A 22652-nucleotide genomic window follows, 5' to 3' on the forward strand; every position below is an offset into this window, starting at 1 on the left:
GGGGATGCCCCTGGTATGTAGGTCTGTGCAAGACTGCCTGTAAAACCTTTGCACCCCTTAGTCACTGTCCAAATTATTAAAGCTGTCTGACTTATGGTATACATGAACATCAGGGATTCCCCATTCACAACAATTTCCACAAGGTATCCATCCATCCATCCACAACTCCTTTTCCCTTTTTTGCACATGGGGTCTGGGTATCATTTCAAAAGTGCCAATCATCTAGAACCAAGGTTCACACTGCCAGGTGACTGCACGCAGACTGACATCTATGGCCAATTTAGAGTGTCCACTCCACCTACTGCACGTCGTTGGAATGTGGAAACAAATCAGAACACTCAGAAAGAACCTACACGAACACAGGAAGGACACGCAAACTCTGCACAGAAGAAGCCCTGGATAAAAACTGAACTAGAATACCTTTTGCTGTAAGGTGACAACACCAACTGCTGTGCCACTACAATAATATTTGTACACCTCAGTTCCAAGTATGTTTCTATAGCTGAGTCATTCTTTCACAGGGTATTGTGCTTTGGAGTATTCAAAGGTGATTCGTTATTCAACTCTAGCACTGTGGAACTGCCCCTGCCTTATCTTGAAGGATCTGAAACCTCTGATATTGATGGCATAGGTGAGGTATCACAGTCAGGGAGTATACAGCGGATTCTGAATACAAGGAATATGACCACTGCATCCCTTACACAGATCACACAGATCATCATGGACACAGACTCTATGCCTGTGGATACCTGATATACACACGACACACATGAAGGGCAGGCTTATGGGGACCTTGTCAGTCAGGGAAGTGTGTTACCCCCCCCCCCCAACATACACATGTCAGAATCTGCCTCTAGCAACCATGGGCAGAGGGATACACATGTGGGGGTGAGTAATGGTGTTCTTTTGAGATACATTTAATGCCTAATGTTGTGTGCAGGGTCATCGTGGAGGCACAGGCTAGTACCACCACAACTATGGCAGAGTTAGTGAGAGTGATGCAGGGTATGTGTTATGACCAAAGGGAGTGCATGTCCTATATATGTGATTGTGGGATGCATCGGGAATATTTTGAAAATCGACTCCAAACGATTGACCTACAAAGATTAAAAAACAGAATAGAGCAGAGACTGGGATGTTGCTCTTTTACCAGTTGTGTTGCAATCTCAGAATTGGTATATACCATTAGCAGGGGATATGGCAGTGCAGTGGGCTTACCCCCTGCATAGAGAGCGTTTTCTTTCTTTTTTCTTTTTACAGAGTTTTGCATTGAACCTTCTTGGGTCGAACCATTTTGTGCTGATATCCAGCGTGTGCCATGTACATTCAGGCTTACCTGCTAGGAGTGAAGGACTGTCAATGAAACCAGTCCACCATTGTATCCAGAGATGGTAGCCACCATGGCCATGTATGACCTAGATCCCATTCCCAAAGTGTTAGTGCTTCCACAGCTACATTTGTTATGGAGGTCCCTACACCAAGGACAGGACATCCTCATAGTTGTGGCAGTCATGGCAGCGCCATGTCTTGTACTAGTTGTCACTCAGGGCCAGTACAGCAACATCCAGCCAGGGTTGTGGTACATCCAGTGCAGGTTGTGGTACATCCAGTGCAGCCCATGGCAGAGTCAGCTCTCATGGGTGAGTGCATGCATGGGATTCTGAAACCTTTGCCATGCATACTCTGGACCTGTCCAATGCACTGATTTGCAGTGTTACAACTACTGCTGAAGCTGTGTGTTGGTAGACTCACACTCACACCACCACAGCCCCCAATACATCATAAACTCAAACCTCCACTGCCACTCACCCTTCATAAAGACTTTTACGTTAAGGCCCCCAGCACTAACAGGTAATACACAAACAGCATGTTTTACTTTAAAGAGCCTCATGTTCTCCCTTCCCCATCTGTGCAAATGATGGTAACTGTCCTTTGTATATTGTTACTTGGGTTGCCTATGTTTGATGCAGAGCATGACAAGCCTGTTCATGGGTAAGCACAGCCTGATATTGGTTTTGCATGCATCATTTTTACTGTAGTGTATCTGCTTTACTCTAGTCTGCAATGTTCTGAAGCTATGTGCAAGCTGCTGCCTCTTTGCCGTGCCATGGCACACTGCATTTGCCTCCATCATCCCCTGTTTCTATCTCATCCACTGACTCCTCATCTGATTCCACTGTCTAGTGTACTGGAATTGTTGATACTGCAAGTGTCCACTCAGCTGTAACTGCCTCTTAATTATGAAAACTGTGTAACATTGCACACGCTGACACTATTTTTGCACACATACAAGAGGCATAATGCAGGCAACCCAGGATGAATCCAGACAGCAAAACAAATGTCTTCAGCAGCTGATATGCACTGTCAGTAATGGTCTTTGTTTGCAATTGAACATGGTTGCACCCCTGCTCTGTTTGATTTTTTTTTGGATTTTTTTATGGGTATCATGAGACAGTTTTCTTGGGCATATCCAGCATCACTAATAAGATGTTCCTGGGAGAAGTCACCCCTCACAAAATGTTGATGCAGGTCATAGGTGAGCTGTGCGTGAGAGTTGTGGCAACTGCCTAGGTGGCTTGGACACAGACACACACACACACACACACACACACACACACACACACACACACACACACACACACACACACCATGTGCATTACAGACCACTTGGTAGTTGATGAAGTGACTCCCATTATGTTCAATTACCTCCTTCCCATTTCATCAGGTGAGGCCTTTATTTCAGTGTGGGTACAGTTTATAGTCCTTAGTAGCCCAGGGGAAATTGGCTATATCATTGAAATCCTGCATGATGTTGAGTTCTTCCCCTGTAGTACATGAAAACCACATATATGCTCTTCCACATTGCTGAAGCATGGCATCGAGAAACAGATGGAGTATTATCAAGGCACATCAATAATAGTAGGTCAATGGAAGGTCCCTGTAGCTAATATATGTAAAGCCGCACACACCATAGAATCCATTAGAATATGTACTTCACAACTCCCATGGGGCTGCAGATGAGGCCAACACATGTCCTCAATTCTTTTGGATGGTGTCCTAGCTACATCGTTCTAGTCCATAATGTGAGTGTCATGGAGTCTGTGAAATGTTAAAAGATGTCACGTGACTCAGCACCTCCAGGAGCAACATCATGCACTATAAGGCAAAGCAGTGACAATAAGAACTTCTAGCAGGCAGATTTACTAATGCTATGGCAAACCCTAACATTCTTTTTTTTTAAGTGGACTCTAAATGGGATTCCTCAGTGTCAACCCTAAATCCCAAAGAACAGAAAAGACTAAAAATAGAGAGAAATGAGCCTGTTCCATGTTACAGCAGCTAGAAGTCAATCATTCAGTAAAGGACACGTTCCCCCTTGTAGCTTCTGTCTCATTCCAGCTATAGGTATACAATTGGAAAACACCCTGGGGTCTAAGGCAAGACTGAATGAAAGAGTCTGGAACCAAAAGTGTCTGGCTCCTACTCAAAATCACAAAAAACAGCTGGACTCCTCTGCAATCTTTATGTATAGATTTGTGTCTTGAAAGTTTAAACACCACATTCATTCTCATTCTCATTCTGATAGGCATTCAAAAGGTTTCTTTGGGGAATAAAGTTGTTTAGGTTCACAGTTGTATACCAGGCAAATGACCACTATGGCCCTTTTAAACCTAAAGCACAAATGTGACCCACAAATTTGATTTATATGCATGGTGATTTACTGACTGCCTCTGTCTGTCACAGATACAGTCACCAGACCAGGGGTGAATTTCCACTTACTCATCCATTGGTCAAAATTGCGCTTAAATATGGATTGGAAGGAACTCTGCTTCACATGGATGGGAAACTTGTTCCAGAGAACACTCTGAACCCAAGCATTCATCTAAGTTCAAATATGAAGTGGCTCAACCCTGTTGTGTGACATTTATACCTTTATGAATTGCTGTGTCTTCTTGTTATGCCTCATAAGCATAACTCAGGATGCTCATTGCAATAATATTGCTCATTATCATGTAATTATATGGCCATTAGCATATGCTGTGTCCAGCCATGCTGCTTAGCCTTCTGGACTTGTGATGGCTGTGTTTTAGAATTGAACATACTCTGTGCATGGCTGCTCATCATGCAAATTCACGTAACACAAAGTGGGAAAGTTTTTTTTTAAATCTAGCCCATTATGCTACAAGAATACGACATTATACTTAAGAAAGTGAAGAAGCAGTCTGTGGTTGGAATTTTTAGATTTAAATTACAAATTTATTAAGGCATTAATATTGAGGAAAGACAATTATTTGTAAATGAGTTGAGTGGATGGAAACGAAATGGTATTACAGAGAAAGAAATATGTGAAAGACATCTTGGATTTGCATGGCAAAGTGGAGATAAAGCAGATATTTCAAACTGAAGACATATTACTTTAAAACACAGATCATAAAAAAACTATAAAAATCAAGAAAGATTTGAAGTAGTGTTACCTCTATTTTGTGGATGGAATGTATTATATGAAAGCAAAAATATAAAGAACTGCTAATATTAACAAAAGTGATAGTAGACAGTATATTGCACAACAATGAAGAATTTAGGTTAGTTGGTTGTGGTATGGCAAAGGTATAGATAACATTTTATAGGAACCAGTTCTTAGACATTTTGAGAAGTTACTGGCCACAAGTTAAAGAATAAATTCTAAATCCGTCATATAAGCAATTTAAATATTGTCAGTATACAAAAATATTATAATATGAAATGCTCCTTCCAGAAATGTATATAGTGTAAGCTGTACTTCTAGAATCCTTTGGTTCATCAGGTGGAGAAGCTTGTTGCCTTATGTATGGGATGCTTTGAGGAAGGTTTCTCATGCTACCTTTGACTCCATAACCATGATTAGAAGATAGTTTCTACTTCAATGGAGTCCATAACAAGAACAAAAAATTAAACACAGGGGCCTATACAGTACTTCAGTGTGGTGTGTAGCTGGGTAGAGTAGCTGCTACACGGGACAAGACCTTTCTTTTTGTAGCTATTAAAACTGGCTAACCATGGACCATGTACACTTAACTGTACCTGCTTTGAATTATTTCCTAACAACTACTGCTTATTGTCTAAATACACCTACATTTTCTTGACAAAACAATACCATTCACTCAATACAGTATCCTGGTTTTGAAATCACTTGGTTGTTCTGCATCTTTGTGCAGAAATCACTCCCTTTACAGTCTGTTCTGTGTGGCTTGCCTTGGGGTCCAACAAGATTAAGGTTACATTCATTTCTCCTATGTCTGCTCTCCCACTGACTATTATTGTTTACTTAGCTAATAACAATCTCACCAACACAGGCTTCCTTACAGCAGCACTATCTGTGGCTGCTCAAAGTTTTATATTATTACACTGATTAAATGTTTCTAGGAGGACAAGGAGACCTGGTGGTGGAATGAGGAAGTACAAGAGAGTATACAGAGGAAGAGGCTGGTGAAGAAGAAGTGGGATTGTCAAAGAGATGAAGAAAGTAGACATGAGTATAAGGAGATGAGGCGCATGGCAAAGAGAGGTGGCGAAAGCTAAGGATAAGGCGTATGGAGAGTTGTATGAGAGACTGGACACTAAAGAGGGAGAAAATGACCTGTACTGATTGGCTAGACAGAGGGACAGAGCTGGGAAAGATGTGCAGCAAGTAAGGGTGATAAAGGATAGTGAGGGAAAGGTACTCACAAGAGAGGAGAGTGTGTTGAGTAGATGGAAAGAGTATTTTGAGAGGCTGATGAATGAAGAGAATGAGAGAGAGAGAAAGTTGGATGATGTGGGGATAGTGAATCAGGAAGTGAAACAGATTAGCAAGGAGGAAGTAAGGACAGCTATGAAGTGGATGAAGAATGGAAAGGCTGTTGGCCCGGATGATATCCCAATGGAAGCATGGAGGTGCTTAGGAGAAATGGCAGTGGAATTTTTAACTAGATTGTTTAATTAAATTTTGGAAACTCAGAGGATGCCTGAGGAGTGGAGAAAAAGTGTTTTGGTACCTATCTTTAAGAACAAGGGTGATGTGCAGAGCTGCAGTAACTACAGAAGGATAAAATTGATCAGTCACAGTTTGAAGTTATGGGAGAGAGTAGTAGAAGCTAGGTTAAGAAGGGAGGTGATGATTAGTGATCAGCAGTATGGTTTCATGCCAGGAAAGAGCACTACAGATGCGATGTTTGCTCTGAGAGTGTTATTGGAGAAATACAGAGAAGGTCAGAAGGAGTTGCATTGTGTCTTTGTAGACTTGGAGAAAGCATATGACAGGGTGCCTAGAGAAGAGTTGTGGTATTGTATGAGGAAGTCGGGAGTGGCAGAGAAGTATGTAAGAGTGGTACAGGATATGTACAAGGGTAGTGTGACAGTGGTGAGGACTGCAGTGGGAGTAACAGATCCGTTTAAGGTGGAGGTGGGATTACATCAAGGATCAGCTCTGAGTCCTTTCTTATTTGCAGTGGTGATGGACAGGTTGACAGATGAGATCAGACAGGAGGCCCGTGGACTATGATGTTTGCAGATGACATTGTGATCTGTAGTGAGAGTAGGAATCAGGTTGAGAAGACTCTGGAGAGGTGGAGATATGCTCTAGAGAGCAGAGGAATGAAGGTCAGCAGGGCTAAGACAGAATATATGTGTGTAAATGAGAGGGAGGGTAGAGGAATGGTGAGGATGCAGGGAGTAGAGTTGGTAAAGGTGGACAAGTTTAAGTACTTGGGATCAACAGTTCGGAGTAATGGTGAATGTGGAACAGAGGTGAAGAAGAGAGTACAGGCAGGGTGGAACGGGTGGAGAAGAGTGTCAGGAGTGATTTCTGACAGACGGGTACCAGTAAGAGTGAAAGGGAAGGTTTACAAGACAGTAGTGAGACCAGCTATGTTATATGGGTTGGAGACAGTGGCACTGACAAAAAGGCAGGAGTCAGAGCTGGATGTGGCAGAGTTAAAGATGTTAAGATTTGCACTCGGTGTGACTAGGATGGATAGGATTAGAAATCAGTATATTAGAGGGATTGCTCATGTTGGACAGTTTGGAGACAAAGCAAGAGAGACGAGATTGCGTTGGTTTGGACATGTGCTGAGGAGGGATGATGGGTATATTGGGAAAAAGATGCTACGGATGGAGCTGCCAGGTAAGAGGAAAAGAGGAAGGCCTAAGCTAAGGTTTATGAACGTGGTGAGAGAGGACATGCAGGCAGTTGGTGTGACAGAGCAAGATGCAGAGGATAGGAAGAAATGGAAAGAGATGATCCGCTGTGGCGATCCCTAATGGGAAAATCCGAAAGATGATGATGATATGTTTCTAGGCTCCACAGTGTTTACTATTGTCTGAATGCAGGGTAGTTCAGTCAGTGCATTTCTATTTATGCCTTAGTTTATTTCCAGTCTAAAACTGAAGAGTATGCTCCTACATCTGAACTGATAGATGTTTGATCAGTAACCGCTTCGTATTACTGCTTTTGTTTCATTACATCATAATAATCTTTTTAAAAGTTGCAGCCATAATCAAAGATAAAAGAATACATTAGTTCTTTTTACAGCTATACTGCAAATGGTAGTATGTATTCAGAGAATGAGTGTTTACATGACCGCAAACTAAACAACTTCTCTTTTTGTTCTACAGCTGGCAGTCTGTTTCTAAAAGAATATTTGCTTTAAGTGGTTTCTTAAAGAATATTTGTCTTAAGTGACTTCTGCTGAGGTGCCATCTTATTGGCATGACCACATCTGTTAGTAGGTCTAATTGTGACGATCTGGATGTAACACTTGATACCAACATGCCGTACTTCTTTAAAACTCAGGAGAAGTTTGCGGTTATTTTTCAATGTAGCATTTTTGCTGTTGTGTGTGCACTCCTTTTTATTGCTATGTCATACGCAGACTCTCTCTCTCACACACACACACACACAATGTATATATATTTACTCACCTTGGCTGAGTTAATTGTACAGCTCTATATGATAAAATAGACCCTCGACATAAGATTACAGTTCTTCCAGTTTATCCTTTTACAAATTCAGAGCATGTTCTGTCCTATAAATGAAATGCAAATTTAGCAGAAACCACTACCTCTGGTTAACCCCTGAACTAACAGCACACATGCAGCAAAAGACACTGCCTGACAAAATGAAAGCTACCCAAAACCTGCACAAAGCTAACCTCTTTAAATCAAATAACCTAAACTAAAACAGCAATTCCTTCTGCTTAATCATCTTACTACAGAAACCAGCAAAAACTCTTCTTGGTAACCCATTAACTATTCTAGACAGAGGTCAAAATACTTCTTAGCCATGATAGACTACTCTAGACACATTCAAAAATCCCTATAAAAAATGCAATTAACCTCCAAAACTCTTGTCAATTTCTGAAAAATTTCTTTAACCAGTGACCTTCCCAACTGAAAACCAGTAACATTTACTGCTTTCTGCAAAAAATCACAACTCAATATCGGTAGACAAAATGTTTATTTTATTTATTTATTTGGTATTTGTTGATATAATATATATATATCTGTAGATATGTATATATATATATATATATATATATATATATATATATATATATATATATATATATATATAGTAGAAGTAGGACTCTAATAAACATAAGACATTGCATAAATAAGCTATTACTTAACTGTTACGTGTAAAAGAGACATTAAGATGCATCCATCCATCCTCACCCACTTTCGCCATTTTTGCCCATGGATGTATGATGCACTTAAATTACAAATAAAGATAAAATACGTTATATCCTGATTAAGATGCAGCCTACTGATGAATTAATTTTCTTATATACAATACCAAAAGCATATACAGTGAGATTATCCTCTCTGCAATTATGTATGTCTAGCTGTTATTGGGTCATTTTCATAAAGCAGTTTCACAATTCAAAGTATCCTCTTACAAGGTCTTTGTTTTGAGTTCTTCTATGTTACTTGGCAGTTCCTATCTCTTTCTGTTATTGTTTCCTCTTGTTCAGTACAAGATGTGCCCATTCCATCACAAATCCGTTCTTTCCTTGATTACACACACAGTCTTAGCATGGATTGATGCATATTAATTCAGTTGACATCTGCATTCTTTATGATAAACTGCTTGTACAGTACATTCAGTTACATTGTCTAGAATGTTCAGTATTACCTTGTCTCTTAAATGCAGTATAGAATTACTTGTAAAAGCTAGCTGTTTGTATTTTAAGCCCTGCTGGGCCTTAGTCTCGTAGTTCCATTCGCAGTTGTGGCAGAAATGAGAACTACTGCCAAATTTGAGCCTTATTTATTCATTTATTACTTTTTCCACAAATAGTGTTACAGGTCAATTTCTGCAAAGTCTGGTACCTTAAAGTGTAGTAGAATTCAGAAGTGAAAGCATTGTTTTTTTTCTGCTTCAGGATTTGTACTTAAGTACTTTTACAGTTGCTGATACTCCAGTTTTGCTCCTACAGTTTTATATTCTGCTTATCACTTATCTGCTTAAAGTTGCATTCCGGTACCTTTCTGGTCCAATTCTTTGTGTCTGCCCATTTCTGAAAGATATCCCTCTCTAGCTAGCCTGTGTCTCTGGCCTCCGCCCCTCATTGAAATTTGATTTCCCCAAGTCTCTCTCCTCCTTCATAGCTATTGTCTGTTGCATAAGCTATTTAAGAACGCTTCCCACCCACTTTCCATAGATCCATCATAGAAAGCAAATTTTTCCTACAGAAACTTCTATAACACTGTACCATGTAAAGCAGTAAGTATAGCGCAAATACCTTGAGCGCCAACAAGCTTAGAACAGCTAGGTGGGTGTCAAGTGGCAATTCCTATAGATATAGTAGAATTCAGTACTGTGTAAGCATTAAAGCGCGTAGAATTTAGTACTGTTTAGCACAATCTGCCACAATAAAACACCCTTATTAGTCTGAACTGGCAAAGCAACTTTAATAGCTTTCTAACCCCAATATACTACCCCCTTGTATCTCACCAATCAAAGGACTGGACAGCATAGATATGCAATTTCATAACTTCTCTGTAGCCAGCTTGGTAGATATTAGTAACTTGAGACAGTGTAGTACTTGTCTCATGTGTACTGACAACCACTTACTGCTTAAAGAAACAGACATAGTATGAGAGAGGTGTACTTATGCAATGGACACTAGAGGCTAAACTCTTGCATACAGACACTTATCAGGTTATTGAAATCACACACACAACTAACCTCACATAGCACACAACATACACCCACATAGACTAATGTATGCTGAGGCACCTAAAAGCAATTTTCTTAAACAACAAAGATCGTCTAGACTCCCCATTGTCAAAGCAATACCAGTATAACTCCGTAATACTCCATATACACGCATACAACACACATACTGTCACTATCAGCACAGCCCCAAACATTAAACCCCTAAAGCAAACAGAATTCCCAGGATTCTCCTGATAGGGGACTCCACTGTAAGACATACTGATGCCGCTCTAACAAGACAGAACAAGGAAAAGATAATAATTAGAAAATAATTAGTTCTAGAGCTAGGATCTGCCAAATCACACATGCACTAAAGTTACTGCACCGCAATTACCAGTATAACTCCGTAATATTCCATATAGGTGTAAATAACCTGAAACATACCTCCCTGGACTATACGACGAGAGACATTATAGTTTTCAGACTATGTGTATCAGGCTGGTCTGAGCCTAGCATTGAGCAGCACATTACCATCACTGAGGCTGATCCCACAATATGAGCAAAGGATGACTGAGTTTACAACTGGCTGACTTTCTGGTGTCATTCTAAGGGAATCCAGTATTTGTCAGCTTGGGAGGACATGGTTAACAGACCATGTTGCTTTGCCAAGGATGGTCTGCACCTGTCCCCTCGGGCTTTCAAATACTGGTAAAACTGTATCCATCCCCATAGTGCCTTTTTAGGCAATGCTATACTGGCAAGCCTTCCAACATGGCAAAATCTACTCAACTGAACCTTAAAGTGTTACAATGCCAGGAGCCTAAAGAAAAACAAAGTACACTTCCTCCAAGCCCGCATTGCATGTAAGAATATAGACATCTGTGCAATTGCTGAGACATGGTATAAAGTAGCAGGGGGTACCCCAGCAGTGCACGGTTTCAATGCCTTCCACACTTTTAGACCACTAGCTGCACAGACAAGGCCTAAAGCTGGAAGTGTCTCAGTATAAATCAATAAAAAGAATACTTCTAGGATGGTGGTGCTGCGATAGCATTGTCGCCTCACAATAAGACACTGTCCGGTTCGATTCTCAACTAGAGCGTCTTCTGCATGGAGACATGCGTGAATGGGCGTACCTTCGTTGAAGGTTGTGCGTCAGGGCTGATAACTCGGCATGTAAAAATCAACTACCAATCATTAGCGGACCGGAGTTCTGCTGTGGCGACCCCTAACCATGAAAAGCCGAAAGACACAAACAAAGAAACAAAACTTCTAGGATGGTAAAGCAGGATGAGGAGTGGAAGTTCCTCTATGTGCAGATTACCACAGACAAAATTCTATACTATATCCTTGCCAGCTATAGGTCACCCTCCATGTCCCAAGAAGCTCACAATGCATTCTTGGACCTACTGGAGACACTTACCATCCAACCTAACACCCTACTCATGGGAGACTTTAATTACCTTTCTGTAGACTAGGAATCCTATATGGCTAAAACTCTACAGGCACAGAGATTTCTGGATTTCGTAAATACAAACACCCTTGATCAAATAGTGAGTATGCCCACTAAAGGCTCCAACATACTGGACCTTGTATTCACAAATATTGGAGGACGCTGCACCCCCCCCCCCCCCACCAATGTCTCATCCTCCGTGGTAAGGTCTGACCATAAAGCTGTCTCTTTCAAAATCAAAATCAAGTCTAACTCCAGTAAAATCAGTAACAGAATTATTCCAAAGTAAACTACCTTTTCTTAAGTGATAGTTTGTCAAAATTCAGTGCCCCTTCAAACCCCAAGAACACAGCAGCCTATGCTGAACTGCACTCAGAAACCCTACAATCATGTCAATGGCTGAATAGAGACTGCTGTATCTACCAGAAGTAAGCCCTAAACTAGCCCCAGAAACAAACCATCCTTGTGGCATCCCAAATTAAACAGGATATACAACAAAAGGAAGAAAAATTATGGTAAAAAATCAAGAAGGGTAATTCCCATAAAGAAAAAAAACTTTTTCTTCAAACTAAATAGGCAACTAAGAGGGCTAATTAGGTTAAACAAAGCCAACTTGTGGTTAAGATAGCCTCCCAGGTGAAAGATAACCATAACACCTTCTCAGCTATGTCAGAAATCTTGAGGGCAGCACACAATGATGGGCTGAAATGGTACTTAATGGTGCCACATTCAATGAGTCTGGTGATATAGCAAACCTGTTAGCGGACAAATTCATTTACAGCTTTACCCCACCCCACCCCCAAACATCCCCCAATATATACCCTCAAACATAACCCCCTCCAACTATAACTAAGGAGCATGCACTGGCTGTTCTCATTAAAGCTATGCACACAGCCTCAGTGAGCCCCAGTAAAATCCCAGGATGCCTCCTGAACAGTCTAAAATTCAACTTATCAGGACCCCCGGAGTCATTATTTAACTATAGTCTTAAAACAGGCTTTGTGCCACCAAAATAGAGGACTGCAATGGTCACCCTCCTTCATAAGGGAGGACCTCCAGCAGATCCTGGAAACTAGAGACCCTTTAGTCTGACTACTCTTATTTGCAAAACCTCTGAAAGAATTAACATTGAAATTACCAACAAGGTCATCGGTGACACTGGATTCATCCCAGTTTGGCTTTATCAAAGAAGGTTATGCTTACTGAACCTGGTGTACTTTTTTAAAAAGGTCATTACGGCAATGGATGAGGGGAAAGCAGTGCTTACTGCCAACCTATATCTAGCTAAAACATTTGATATAGTACCCCCACTCAGGTATCATCAACAAACGTAATGAACTAGGCATAAAGCTCTTTATAAACATAATGAATAGATAGCTGGGTTATGGATAGGACCCAGACGTTAAGATCAGTAAGGCAACCTTCACAAAGAGGCTGCTCAACAGTGGAGTTCCTGCATACTCTGTACTGGGCCCACTCTTCTTTGGCATCTACTTCTCGGAGGTCAAAGCCAATGTCAAATGCATCCGTCTGACTAAGTTCACATATGATTGCAAACTGTCAGCAATTGATGAATCCTCCCAAGATGACAGCACCCTTCAAGAAGGTCTAATACAGACAAACACTTGGTGCTAAAGCCATGGCTTAAAACTCAATTGCAAGAAATGCATTATAGTACTGTTTGGGAAATCAGCCACGCTGGGAAACTATGTCATTAATAAAACATCCTTGAAAGTTGTTTCAATAGTCAGGGATCTGGGAACTCATGCAGGCAGTAATCTAGCATTCCACCAGCATGTGTCCAGGGTAGTAAGAAAATCCTTCTATGTTTCTCAACTTTTAAGTAATGGCATGACATCTACGTTCAGCGAAATTATTGTACCACTGTACTCAGCCCTCATCAGACCAATCATAGAGTATAATGCCTCCTTTGGTATGTAACTGATCAGACACATGCAGCAACTGGAATGTTCACAAAGATTCCTTACAAAAAAAATAAAGGGAGTAAACAAATGTCCTGTGCTGATTGCCGCAAAGCACTGTCTGTTTACTCTTAATCATACAGACTACCGAGAGGTGATCTTTGCCTGGCATACAAGGAATATCTGGACCTGTTTTGATGAACCTTTTGTACATCCATAGAACAAACAGCATTAGAACCACTAGATCAAAAATCTAAAAATGTTTGCGACATAAATAGGTTGGAGAGACAGATATGTTTCTTAGAGAAGTCACGTTCTCTGGAGCAAGATCCCTATCAAAGTGAAACACAGTTCCTCCCTAACTCTATTTAAGCACAACTTTGATGAATGGATGGGAAATTCACCCCAGGTCTGGTGCCTACGTCTCTAATGGACATAGACAGTCAGTAAATCACCCCCCCTATTAAATCAAATTTATGGTTCACATTTGGGTTGCATGGCTAGGCTTATAAGGGCCCTAGTGGTTGTTAACCTAGCATAACACCTATGAAACTATGAGCAACATGTATAGAATACATATACAATTCATTTAAAGAGATAGTTACTGTATATACAAATGCTCAAACAGACAATTAATGAGTATGCCATATTTTTTAACATTCTCTTGACTTACTACCTTCAGATTCCTTCCTCTGTCTATTGTGTTTAGACCACTAAGTAGTAATGCAGTTTACAAACTGTTGACAACACTTCCTAACAAATCAAACTCATCTTCCCAGCCTACACCCACGATTTAAAAAAAAATGCCATCTACATATCTAAGCTACTCAAGTATACATATTTAACCTCACCTTAACTACTGACTTTATGCACTACAATGTAAAACAGCCACTATTCCCCTACTCATAATTTCAAACTTACTCATCCAGATCACTACAGAAAAAAAATCTCAATGACTGCACCCTTAGCTAAAGTCCTTGAAAAGTTACTCTGCAGACAAATAATCCAAATCCTCCTGGACATGTATATCTTAATACTAAGTCAGCACAGATTTTGCCATGTTTTTTATGCTTCAACCACCCTTCCTGCTGCCATTAATACAATATATGTTTACATGGACAATGGACTCTTAACAGGAGTTACTGTGATTAACTTTAGGAAATATCTGACTGTTAACCAGAAGTGGATATTTAAATCATCTTAGTAACTGTGGCTTTGCACAAGAACCTCTAGCACAGTCATCAGGCTATCTGAATGGTCTTTCAGGTTAAGTTCAGTGGGACTTTATCTTCTCCAGCAGGTTTTATATCTGGTATTTCTCAAGGATCAGAACTTGGTCCTGTTCTTTTTTGCTATTTATTAACTCCCTTTCAGCTGAATTTCACCTGATAAAACATATCATTTTAAACTGTAAACCTCTGTCTTTTCCATCCCCTTGGAGATATAAACAATTTCAGAGCAATTCTTCAAGAATAAATTTTCAGTATCTGCAACTAGTTCATCCATGCAGAAGCAGAGTAATGCTCAGTCTTATCTACTGCATGATCTAAGTGACAACACCTCACCCAAATGTATATGTGCAGATAGCTAAGAATAGCGTTAGACCCTTCCTCTTCACTACATGCATTGACAAGATTACAGACACTGTATTATATCAACTGAAATTATCGTGTAGGATTTCAAATTGTTCTCTCTCTCCAGAGACTAGATATTGTACAGCCAATAAATACTAATATAACAATTAGAATACCTACTACCAGTAATCACACTAGATATGCCTTCAAAAACAGATGTTGCAAAAAAGTTCAATATAAATTGCCAGTTCATTAATCTATTTAATGTAATAACTAATGACTACAACATTCTAATCTCTAGAAACAGCCTATCCATCAATGCATGGGCCACATACCCTTTCTCTACTTTCATACAAAACTTCTACTTTTAGAATTCTGTCCTCTGCTTGGCACACTGTTAAAACTTCCTGCAATGTCTTACTTAGGATTTTGATTTCTCTCTCTCTCTGCAGTGCTGTCTACTTACTTTACACTGCACTGTGAAAGCTTTCTGCAGGCTTATCCCAACAAACTTAAACAACTGATCATCTAAAGGACAAAACTGACTTAACAACCTTTAGAGCTTTGCTAAAGACATCTATCTGATTCACAACAATCAACATGGTATATTTAATCCCATAGTCATAACTCTTCCTCACTTCAGGTTTTCAAAATGTATCTATCTCTACTTTTAATCTAAGCAGTAATGTCAGTTAAATATTACATGTTCCTCAAGTACACTTTACAAGTACACTATGAGATTGTACCACACTTGAACCCTGAGAATACTTGTATGTAGACTAAAACATGCAGTAGCAGACTTTTCTATATAATATTCACACTTAATTTTAAGTGATTCTTATGCTTTGGATTCGGTATGAATAAATGCATTGTTTTGTGTTTAGTTTACAAATGTATATAATTGGATTGCCCTAGATTTACTTTGCAGATGTAACTAACTGTGTTCATAACTTAAATGTAATTCTGTAATGCCTTTTGGCCTATGTCATGGTTGAAACGCATCCTTGAACCAAACCACCTGGCTGGTTAAGAAATTAAAATAAAATACACACACACACACACACACACATATAGATATATATATATATATATATATATATATATATATATATATATATATCTCCTAGTCTCTCAAAAGTCTATCGTTCCTCAATGATTACATTGTATTTTGAGGAAAATTATTTTATGAGTCCATTGCAGAGTCTTAGGTTTCAATAAATTTTATGTCAGCATACTGGAAAGCTCCAAAAATTAATGAACTTTGAAGATCTTTAACTCCATCAGTTATTCTAAATAGAAATGAGTACTTTCAAAAGCAACCTCAGTAGCTTAACAGGTAGCACACTCAAATTTGGTGCAGACATCTGCAGGTTCTATTCCCACACCAGGGAACTGGGTTACTTTTTCGTGCAGCATGGGAGGAGGGGGCTGCCTTTGAATGAGGTGTTAAATCAAGGCCCCATCTGCTGAGCTGGTGGTACTCAGGTAGATGTAAAAGATTCTGCAAAACTTATCATCAAATAGAGTAGGTGTAGTGCCCTGGCCATATATGAATATTACTTTGGGTCTCCCCTGGAAAGAGGTCATTGGTTTGGTAGGCTAAACCAGTCAACAAAGTATAAATAAATAAATAAATAAATGAAAAATAAAACCAATTGAAATGAATATCCATACATGATTCAGCCATAAACTGTGATTGCAGATCTGAGATTTCTAAAGTTATTTTTGTCATAACTCTGAATATCAATGAAAGCAATGTTTAGTGTAAGTACTTAATTATTTTTTTCCTGTGCTGAATGTGCTGTCTGGGATTAGCACTGTGCCTACAGTAACATGAGCCTTGGACTGCTGTTCCATCTCCTATGTCTTCACAATGTTTTCAGACTCCTAACTAATGTTAACATAATTTTAGTACAGAATTTAAAAAAAAATCTAAGGCTACTGCTAATGGTTCCTCAGAAGAATGACAGTTTTAAATTTCTTTACCACTGATATGCTGAACACCTTTATGGATTTAAAAAGAGCATTATTCTCATTAGTGAGTGACTCCTCAGGTAATGATGTCATTGTTTGACTTGTATGCTATATGCAGTATCTTGGGCTTTGCATTTTTATGCAGAGGTGGTATAGGCAGGAGGCATATGCATTCTTAATTATGTCTATGCGCCTGTTCTTTCTTCTCCAAAGCCAACTTCATGCTACTCAAGTCAGAAGTGACAAACTTCGTGACACCCATGCAGACAGGAACTGAAAGTTTGACTGCTGAATCCTACACTAAGGCACTGTATGAGCACATCCACTCATGCATGAATTGTGCCATTCCAAATAGAACCAAGATGCTCTCCACCAAAAAAAGGAAGCCAATCTGGTGGTCCCCTGCCATAAACAAACTCTACAACAAAAGGAAGAAACTGTTGCAGAAAAGAGGAAAATCCCAGGATGCAAAAAACTCCCTTACCAGCTTCATTAAGAAGCTGAGATCCCTCATAAAATCTTCCAAAGCTAGTTATGAAAATAAAATTGCCAAAGATTCCAAAGACAACCACAAGGCATCCTATAGCTATGTCAAGAATCTAAATGGCAATGCTCAGATCTGCTCTGAGCTACAACAGAATGGCATTAAATATACTGATCCCAAGGATATTGCCAATATCCTGGCAGACCAATTCAGTGCCAACTTCACCCCCCTCTCACCCCCTAAATGGCCCATCTCAATACTGGAAGATTGCCAAATTCTGGTAATAATGGCCACACAGGTAAAAAGCGCACTCTTCAAAGCTAAGAATACAGCATCCATGGGACCAGATGACATCCCAGGCTGTGCATTACATGAACTACAAAATGAACTGGCATCTCACCTAAGTGTCATGTTTAATCATAGCCTCACCTCAGACTTCGTGCCCAGTGAGTGGTACACAGCTACAGTTATCCCACTCCACAAGAGGGAATCCACCTTAGATCCCGGGAACTACCGCCCCATCAGTCTGATGTGCCTGATCTGCAAGGCCATGGAATGTATTATCATGGAACTTATAAACAAAGACATTGGAAACCTTCAAACACAGGACCCCAACCAGTTTGGCTTCATGAAGGGCCGATCTTGTCTCCTAAACCTGATTGACTTCTTCGAATCAGTCTCCAGAGCCGTGGATGAGGGTAAAGCGGTCCACACAGCCTATCTGGACCTCACCAAGGCCTTTGACACCATCCCCACTCTGGAATCATAGATAGACTTACTAAGCTGGGCATTAATCCCTACATCACTCGATGGGTTGCCAACTGGCTTACTGACAGAACCCACACTGTAAAAGTAGCCGATTCTAAATCCAGCTCCAGACAAGTGACAAGTGGAGTACCTCAGGATTCATTTCTGGGACCGGTCTTGTTTGGCATCTACTTCTCTGAAGTACAGGCCAACACTAAGGGACTCTGGCTAACAAAGTTCGCAGATGACTGCAAACTGGGAGCCATTATTGAATCCCTAAATGATGTGGATACTCTACAAAAGAGCCTTACAGAAACAAATGCTTGGTGCCAGAGCCATGGGCTCAAGCTCAATGCCAAGAAATGTATAGTTACCCCTTTTGGGAAAAAAATGTACCAGTGAATTACCACATAGGTGGCAGTACATTAAACACCAAAAGTGTGATAAGACACTTAGGGACACAGGTGGATAGTGGTCTCACCTTCGATAACCACATCACCACAGCAGTCAGGAAATCTTTCTATGTGGCACACCTCATCACTAAGGGCTTTTCATCCAGAAAAAAGGAGGTCATTGTCCCACTGTACTCATCCCTCATTAGACCCATTATAGAATACAACACTCCGTTTGGTATGTACCTCTCAAGACATCTGCAACAACTGGAAAGGCCACAGAAATACCTCACTAAAAGAATCACAGGCCTAAAGCAGATGCCCTATGCTGACCGCCTTAAAAAACTCCAGCTATACTCTGTCGCATATCGTCTACTCAGAGGCGATCTCTGCTTAACATACAGGGCCATGTCAAACCCAGAGCTGTTGGACATGCTACACTTAAAGAAATCCCAATCCCTCAGAGCCACACGCTCCATGGATCTAAACCTTGTCATCACAATAAACATGCTGGAGGGATAAGTTCCTGACCCAGATACTCCCCAGCCTCTGGAATAGACTGCCCATACATGTCAAGCAGAGTGCCTCTTTGGCCCTCTTCAAAATGAACCTTGATGATTGGATGGGAGAAATTAAATTCACCCCGGGAACCATGTCAGTCACCCTGCTAGACAGGGGTCCAGGGAAGTAAATATTATGGGAAGAAATAGCCAGGGAATTGTTATGGCTAGGCTTGTATAGGCCCTAGGGCCAATAGACTAGTACCACCCTATGAACCTATGAACCTTTCCTTCCAAGTTACCAGAATAAGTGCTGCTATCTTATATGCAGCAGCAAGTTAGGCTTTTTCCTTTCCTTTTCTTTCCTTCCTTTCTTTTTTTCCAAAAAAGGACACAAACTTTAAAAGGGAGTGAAAATGATACCTCAGTCATATCTTTAAAACTGTGTTTTCAGATTTCAAGGAAATGATAGCAGATCTGCACAAAAATAAATATTTTCAGACTGTATTTATAACAGTAATGCAGAAAACCAAAGATTAAAAAAGTCACACAGACCAATTAGTAAAAACTATAAGAAAAAATTAGCTAAGGTAGAGTTTTCACTGTGTGGTACCTTAAACCTCCTGTAAAAGGGATATATGAGACTTATATGTTATAAAAGTGTGGCTTGACTTTATTGGCCTGAATGTATCCATAAAGACTTAAAAAGTAAAAGTAAAAAGTCATGGACATTTAGAAACCATATAGTTGTAACACTTGATGTCCTTAAAAAGTCATTAAGGGGTCATTTGCATATATGCCATGGGCCTCTTTTACAAGAGATTTAAGGTATTACACAGTGAAAACTCTAGCTTGGCTAGGTTTTTCTTGTAGTTATGTAGAAAAGGCACAATCCTGAAAAGGCCTTAAAGCAAGTCCCCTTTAATAAAATCTTTATGTGAGTTTTTATTGTTTATAACAGAATTGTCATTTGGCTGATGTGATGAGACGTTACAAACATCTTCCCTAAATCTTGAAATGTGAAGTATTTAAAAGTGTGTTCGAGTAACTCTGGGAACCTGTATTCAGTATTCACATAGTTGTAATACGTAATGCTCCGAAAATAACCTGCCATGATGTCATATGATACATTTTATATGTGCAATGTGCTAGACAGAAGATGTGTAACAGCAGGTTGGGCAGATATTTTAGCCCTTTACAGACTGTCAGCTTCAATGAAAAGCAGTTTTATAGTTGTACCAGTTATGGGCTTGTAATCTGAGCAAAAACAGCATATCGGATTTACTTTTCGTATTAAATAAAGTAGGAGACAGATATCCAAGTTAAGAATGCAAAATAAATATTTTATAAATGGTCCTCTTAAATGAAGGTGACATCTTAATTGAACTGAGGACTTAATTCATAAATGCACCATTATGTTATACTAATAAATACATCTACTCTGTCTGGTTCAGAAGATTAATAGTTTCTTCATGTTCTCCACAGCACAAAAAAAACTCAGGTCTCTCATTTTCTGTATCTCCTGTTGACTACTTGAGCTGCCTGCTTTAACACAATTGTGCTGCAGCTATCATTACTTAGCTCTCTACCTAGACTACAGTTTAGGATCAGCATCATGTGACTAATCTGTAGAAAACGACACGTAACCATATACTGCGTACAGTGTTTGAAGAATATACATTTGACTTACTTGTGATTTTGTTGCTAAGAATGTCTTTGCATCTTTGAAAGTGGAGTGTAACCGTAAAAAATGTGGTTCTTTAGAGCAAGTTCCAGCCAGCAGATTTTTCAGACAGTTTCTTTGGTGCTTCCTGAAAAAGAAGCAGAAACGAAGAATGTCAAAGTAAGACAAAAAAATGAAACAGTTGCAATAATCATCAGCCGTGCAGACCCAGTGGCTAAGTTTATAGCCTAAGAATTGTACAGAAGTGTTTAGAAGATAACATCCCTGTGACTTGATGTAGCATTTACAGAAGTCAGACAAAAAAGCATTTCCTTCCACGGTCTCCCTCTCCCCTTTTTTGTCTCTGTGTAGATGGATAGATGCCCATATTACTGTATAAATAACTTCACTTGCCAGGCATTTTTAGGGTTCATAATCAGTAATTATGTTTCAAAAACTATTGTTTGCAATAATATGAATGATGTCAGATGAGTGTGCATGCATATTTGGCCAAACTGCTTGTCAGAGTCTATATTGAGGAAAGTATGGCACATTATGGTAATGCTGATATTCAGGACCGCTATAGGCAACAAGCAACATACTTTTTAACACTAACCAAATTTACATAGTAAGGTTCTAGGGGAAATATGAAAATGTGGATCCATACTTAGCAATAGCAAGAAATAAATATATGCATGTATACATATTTACATAGATACTTAACACTAGCATAATAAGGATAAAGTGTAAGCATGTAGCATGCGTATGTTTATGTATGTTGAGGGGTTGTTTGCAAAATGAGACACACTTGTACAAATGTTTTTGATTTCATCTCATGTTCACATGATGGCTGTTTGCCTCCCCCTATCTGTCTTCATGATGCCTATCTGTTTTATTTTTATTTTTAAAGACCATCTATGGTCTTACTTGACCTTATTAGCTTCATGCATCTTAATCCAAACTAAAAATGTGTTCACAAACCATTTCACTACCAATGGATGGAAGGCAGACTTCCTTGTAGCATGGCCCTTCTCTTTATGACTTCCTAGTTTCCATCTGGATCCAGTTTGTTCCAACGTACTACTGTTATATCAGTGCCTTGTCATTTTTAGATTGTAAGCACTATGTTCTCTCTCACAGAAGACATTATACAAGCAAATACAAATTTATTTACTCCACTTGAGCAGTTTATACTATGTACTCCTGTAAAAGTGTATTCTGAGAAATGTGTGTCTTCTTTCAGAAGCAATGCATTTCACAAAATTTGTATTTCACTTTCACTTAATTTATAAAACAGGGCAATGCATTATAAATCAATAATGGACATCAGACACCAGGGATAGAGCTTAAGGGTGACAATATCAGCTGGAACTTTAACAAAATAATATGTTAGCATTTGTTCTTAAAAGGGCATATTTACATTAGCAACTCATTAATTTTAATGAGTACTTAAGCAACACATTCATTTGTTATCATCTGTCTGGCTGGCTAGTGCTCTATTATACAAAGTGCGTAGGAAGTTCCCCAAATCACTAGTCACAGGTCAATGAATGACACTGAAACATTTCCACTGGTGGGAGGAAGCATCAGTGGTTCATGTTATTCCACTGGCATGAAACTGGAATGCAGATGCTGTTGTCGATTTAGAGATCAAAGAAATCGTGCCACTTTGGTATGTTCCCAGATCAATAGGATTTCCCAGTTCAATGGGTCACTTTGAGAATCAGTCATTTCCCTGTTCCATGTATAACAACACATAGCATGAA

The 22652-nt window shown here is 39.6% G+C and overlaps 1 protein-coding gene across 1 annotated transcript in view; it reads right to left on the reverse strand.

Annotated features, from left to right (window-relative positions):
* KIAA0408 (KIAA0408 ortholog) overlaps nucleotides 1-21030 on the reverse strand; it is a 340323-nt gene extending 319293 nt beyond the window's left edge. The window contains exon 1 of the mRNA XM_044064108.1: nucleotides 20914-21030. The gene's annotated coding sequence lies outside the window, so the exon portion shown is untranslated. The remainder of the gene's footprint in view (nucleotides 1-20913) is intronic.
* Between the last annotated feature and the right edge of the window lie 1622 nt (nucleotides 21031-22652).

This window comes from Protopterus annectens, chromosome 1.part0, assembly GCF_019279795.1.
Source record: "Protopterus annectens isolate FY-2018-M chromosome 1.part0, PAN1.0, whole genome shotgun sequence".
In the NCBI taxonomy this organism is placed as follows: Eukaryota; Metazoa; Chordata; order Ceratodontiformes; family Protopteridae; genus Protopterus; species Protopterus annectens.